This window comes from Schistocerca serialis, chromosome 2 (genome assembly GCF_023864345.2).
Source record: "Schistocerca serialis cubense isolate TAMUIC-IGC-003099 chromosome 2, iqSchSeri2.2, whole genome shotgun sequence".
Taxonomy (NCBI): Eukaryota; Metazoa; Arthropoda; class Insecta; order Orthoptera; family Acrididae; genus Schistocerca; species Schistocerca serialis.
Window position 1 is genome coordinate 1,044,523,956 of NC_064639.1, and position 6,000 is coordinate 1,044,529,955.

General features: G+C 43.7%; 1 protein-coding gene across 1 annotated transcript in view; it reads right to left on the minus strand.

The window, feature by feature from the left end:
- LOC126458479 (serpin B8-like) overlaps positions 1 to 5,103 on the minus strand; it is a 266,413-nt gene extending 261,310 nt beyond the window's left edge. Inside the window, exon 1 of the mRNA XM_050095572.1 lies at positions 5,051 to 5,103. The gene's annotated coding sequence lies outside the window, so the exon portion shown is untranslated. The remainder of the gene's footprint in view (positions 1 to 5,050) is intronic.
- Positions 5,104 to 6,000: the final 897 nt, after the last annotated feature.

Here is a 6,000-nt window from a genome sequence, read left to right on the forward strand (position 1 = left end):
GACGAAACTAAAATGAGCTCTAACATGGAAATTAAGCGTTTCCGGACACATGTCCACATAACATCTTTTCTTTATTTGTGTGTGAGGAATGTTTCCTGAAAGTTTGGCCGTACCTTTTTGTAACACCCTGTATATACTCGTAAATATACAGGCTGTATCAACAAGAATCATCCGGTTTTTAAAAAAATAATAAATATTATGTTGTTTGAGACTAGTGCGTGAACAGTGTACTGGTGGAAAGTGCAAACTCTCGAGTTTTACATGGTTCCCGCTAGGTTCTCCAAAATTTAATGTGTTTTGTGCAGTTTCACGGGAAAGGAGTATGGTCCCATTCTTCTTTGCCGAGAACACAGTTACAAGAAGCACATATCTCGATGTGCTTCAGAACTTTCTTTTCCCACAGTTGGAGACTGATTCGAACGACTTAATTTACCAACACGATGGGGCACCGCCACACTAGCATCTGGAAGTGCGGGAATTTTTAAATCGAAGGATTACTGAACGTTGGATCGGTCGCACTGGTCCAAATGATTCAGCCTTACGTTACTGACGTACAAGGTCACCATACCTGACTGTATGTGATTATTTCTTGTTGGGGCTTATAAAAGACTCTGTTTATGTGCCTTTGTTACCAATAACAATGAATGAACTAAGACATCGCGTAACAGCAGCTGTGGAACCTGTAACTCAAGAGATGCTCGCTGCAGTGTGGGAACAATTTGAATATCGCACTGTCATAAGCCGTGCATCTCAAGTGGGCATATTGAACACCTATGAAAGGCATGAAAAGAAATTTTTTGAGTTTCCCGTTCATCAAAAAACAAAATTCACTGTATCCGTTTATTAGTTTCAGAAATACAGACGTGCTAAATCGGATGATTCTTCTTGATACACCCTGTGCATACCGATGTAGCGTTTTATCCTTGAAGTGCCTATTACTGCAGATATATCGCAAAGTGGAGTTCAGATTGGTAAAAAGAGTAACCATTTTGGAATAGGTCATGAAGTAATGAGTTTTGGTAACGGTCAGATTCTGACAGGGTCGACTACTACGTTACTATTTCTGTGTCTTGCACAGGCTGAATACCTGAAGATACTTTTTGCAGCATCCAACCCTGTAATCGGTATCATACATCGACCTGCTGTAAGGAAAAGTGCAACAGATTGACAGCAAGTTCTTTTGTAGTCAAGAGTACGATATAATCCATCAGAGTAAAGCAGGTTCTGTCTTGTAGTTTTGGATGTAGAGAATTCTTTAGTTTAGCTATGCAGCTCAAGTTCTTCGTTCTTTGGTTTATTAATTTTGCTTTTTACGAGTTCTTCAGAAACCGCGTCTTCTGACACAGGTCCGGATTGTTAGTTCACGTTCGTTTTTTGATATTTGCTTCCAATATATATTTTACAACTTCGTCCCCGACCGGATGCTCCAACTTCAGGCGAGCGTCCAATCGCTACATAATGTTTACATCTCTAACTGCGCGGGAAAGCATGACGACACAATGGGCATAGTGACAGCGTCAGTGATCAAAGCTGACGGGTTGCATCGTAAGCTACATCTCGCCCGTATGTACACATCCGAATGTAGTGCTCGATTTCATGGGCAACCGTGGAATTTTTTCCAGGGGAGGGGTAAGTGTGGGTGTGAGTTTGAGTGTGTGTATGCGTGTGTGTGGAGGGGGGGGGGGGGGCAAGAGTAACATAGTAAATTTTGAAATAAATGAGGTGGTCAGTTTCAGGTCGTGTCATTCCACAAACCACATAATGCTACAGCTGGCTATACGGAATGTTTAGCAGAATCAAGGGAAATTACATTGTAGAGTGGGAATTCTGTACTAAATAAAAACTCTGTACTCCAGAATCCAGTGGGACAGGAGGAGGCGCAATTAACCCGCCCCCCCCCCCCTCCCCCCCCCCCACCTTCACCACCCTTGCGGCTGCCTATGAGCAAACTTACAGAGAATGCATCGAAAGACGGAAGACATGAAGATTGGGATTAACTGTCTGTGCCCCTCTTCAAGAAATCTTCTCGGCATTCGCCTTAAGCGGTTTAGGGAACCCAGACAAAATACAAATCTGAATGACCGGACGTAGCTTTAAAAGTAGAAAACAGCAACCATCTCGTGTACAGTGGCTGGTCGATGATTTACTTTTTTTGCCAGAAGTAATATATATGTCTTACAGTCACGGTTGGGCAAATAATTTTCGGCAAAACAGCGTTTTTATGAGTTTATTTAATATGAAGTCGTAAAGAACCACGAGCTGATAGAGAAAAAACTAGTTGCACTTTTAAATTCAGCATGCCTTTCAAACAGATTATCGAGTACCAAATCTTGGACCGAAAATGACGCAGACCGGTGTTTTCATATTCATTTTGAATTTGCAGTGCTTCAAAAAATGGTGCTAATGGCTCTGAGCATTATGGGACTTAACATCTATGGTCATCAGTCCCCTAGAACTTAGAACTACTTAAACCTAACTAACCTAAGGACATCACACAACACCCAGTCATCACGAGGCAGAGAAAATCCCTGACACCGCCGGGAATCGAACCCGGGAACCCGGGCGCGACAGTGCTTCACTTTTTCCCCCGATAAGATGCACAAGGTTTTGCATACATGAAATAACGATAATTAAATTTAGAAATATGTACCACGATATCTTGGAAAATTCAAGTATTGGAGAGACGACTGCATTAAAGTAAGTCACTGGCTAGTTACAAGAAATTTGAGTGTTCAACGTCCGTAACGAACATACGACGCTGAGAACAACGAAAGAAGCGATTCACATCCGTGATAAACTATTCAGTGTTGGGCCTTTTTAGCTACCTTGTAGAGGAGCGAGCTTGCTTGCGACAGAGGAAAGAGGGCAGATCTGGACCGTTCCCTCATCTCGAATGATCGACTGTCGATGTGATACATTGTCCATTCCTAACAACCTACAAGTAAATGTTAGTCTTTCCATCTCAGAAAGCCCACATACAGACAGAAACCGATCTTCCACTCTACAGCGGAGCTTATGGTGTTTCTAACCTTCCGGCAGATTAAATGTGTGTACCGAACCGGGAACCGAACCCAGAACCTTGCCTTCTCGGGAAATGCTCTTACCGACCAGCCCTAACATATTCCACACTGTCAGCATCTCTCTCCTATTTTCCAAACTTCGCAAAAGTTTTCCTGGAAGAAGGATATTGCAGAGAAATGGCTTTTCAGGATGTATCTGTTTTGAACTTCGTGGCAGATAAAAACTGTTTAACATAGGACAAAATTTACGAGATTCACGGACATGTGCTACGCATGGTTCGTAATCTTTGAGATAACATGTTTATGGTGACATGAGGACATACGGCTACAGAATTAAAACAAATTTAATTTCCAAATGTAGTGCACCTTTAGCGCACACAGTACAAGGCGGGACAAACGCTGAAGTTAAATAGGTAATGAACCACGCAACCGTTTTCATTTCTCGCTCTGGTACGCCTAGTAGCTGTCCGTTGACGAGTGTGTATTGAACATAGCTACGAACTGTTGATCTTGCACCCGAAATAATATTTCCACTTGGTTTTGTTTACGTCTAGGAAATGCTCTGAATCATCCGCTCTATAAATGTTCGTATCGACCCGTAGCATTCGCGTTGCCGAATTTCGGGAAGAACACACCTCATAATTGCCGGCAGATTCAGCAACTAAAACAGTTGTTGAAATGAAACTAGGTTGTCAACTGTGGTTCAACCTTCTGGAACAGTGATATTTCACAAGTGCTATTGAAACTTTCAGCTCGATAACGATAACGCAACTCCGCGTGAGTCGATAACGCAGCTCGCTGGGGGCGTGAACAGCTGAGCTCACGTGACACTAGGACGGCGTTATGAACAACCACCGGTATCTGAAATGTGCGTGCTGGCTCCGTTACTCATTTCACCTGTTCGCTTGGATCATTTCATGTTTTTATTTATTTCCTGCAATACCTGAAATGTGTAACAGATGTTGGCTGTCAAGAATAAACAAGTCACGTCATCGTCTTGTTTAAATGCCTTGCACTCTGAATTTATGCCGATGAGTCTCAGGGCAGCTGCACACACAGATTGCGCTGATGTAAACAGTCTGTCAGTTACAGTTCGGTGACAGCTAGATTCTAAATGAAACTTTTACACGCCTGTAATTTCACGGCTTTGAAGTTGCGAATTCAGCAATCCTTACACCGAGAAGCTCTGTTGACATTTGTCCCCTATAAAGGTATAAGTCTATGCCTCCCATCATATCTTAGCCACAAATGGCTGCGTATTCTTAAATGTGGATAGCACCGAAGTACAGGTTACTCGCCGGCACGGTAGCTCAGCGTGTTCGGTCAGAGGGCCGCTTGTCCCCTGAAATTAAAAAAAACTGAATAAAGGAATCAACGGTCAACTTGAACGGATGTCTTGTGACGTCCGCCTAGACCAAACGCAACAAACTATATCGAACAAAATGAATAAAAAACAAAGCGGTCTAAGGCGCTGCAGTCATGGACTGTGCGGCTGGTCCCGGTGGAGGTTCGAGTCCTCCCTCGGGCATGGGTGTGTGTGTGTTTGTCCTTAGGATAATTTAGGTTAAGTAACGTGTAAGCTTAGGGACTGATGACCTTAGCAGTTAAGTCCCATAACATTTCACACACATCTGAACAGGTTACTCTTGTCACTGTGAAATATACTTTGCGTCCTCGAGGACTGTCGCCAATAAGGGAAGTTGCCGCACCACTGTTACGTATTAAATACGAGCTAACAAATAATTTTCTTACTGATTTTCTATTCAACTACGAAAAACGAGATGAGTGTTCGGTAACTGAGTCCCGCCTAGCAGCACTGACAGTTATTTCTGCTTAAAAGTTAATCGAAAACCAGTTTACAATTGAACAGAAATCTTCTTCTACGTAATATTCTAGTTATTGTTCGGAGGACTCGACTGTCATAAACAATCCGGTCTTTAGCATCGACATACTACATACGTTCGTTGATTCAGAAACACGTACAACTGTGTACATAAAACTAAAATGCGTATTGCTTAGGCGGCACCTACCTCTGTGTTCCACGCTGCGACGGTGCCGCTTCTGTGACAGCAGGCGCCGGAACCTCGGCTACGCATGCGCACAAGCCACTCCCCCTCCCCCCCCACCCCCCCCCCCCACCCCCCGCCGAGCATGCGATGGCGTCATGCCACTACTGCGTACTGCTATTCCTCACGTGCTCCGTAAACGGAAACGCTTCACCTTCATTCTTCTAGGAAAGTTTTGTCGCGCAGGAGAACCGAGAGCTCTGTCTTCGGAACAGCCACAAAATTATAATATGCTGTCACTTCAGAGTGGCTGTCGTATTAATCTGAAATGTGGAATTTTCGTATCTTATGTATCGAGCTCATCATATTCAGAAATCTGGATGCTGCCGGAAAGAGCTTTCTCACAGATCGACAAGTAGAACGATACGTTGTTCCTGTGTCAGATTCGTACCACGGATTTTGTTTTCCGTATGAGATCCTGGAGAGAAGTGCGCTCCACTTTTTGCGTTCAGGAACTGTTCGCATGTGTGAACAGCGAAGAAACGGTTAAATTGCAAAATGGTTCAAATGGCTCTGAGCACTATGGGACTTAACAGCTGTGGTCATCAGTCCCCTAGAACGTAGAACTACTTAAACCTAACTAACCTAAGGACATCACACACATCCATGCCCGAGGGAGGATTCGAACCTGCGTCCGTAGCAGTCGCGCGGTTCCGGACTGCGCGCCTAGAACCGCGAGACCACCGCGGCCGGCGGTTAAATTGCACAGACACTATTTTTAAAAGTTCGTTATATCAGTACTATAGTTACGTTAGTGACATGTGATCTTAAAGCAATGAAAAACAGTGTTACATGTGACCGTATCTCACGTATGAAGGAATTATACCGAGGTAAAACCGTTCTTGCTGTGCCTATAATCACGAAATTTCTTTCCGTTTCCTTGCGAAATTATCTTCGCTGCTACCGGTAGAGTA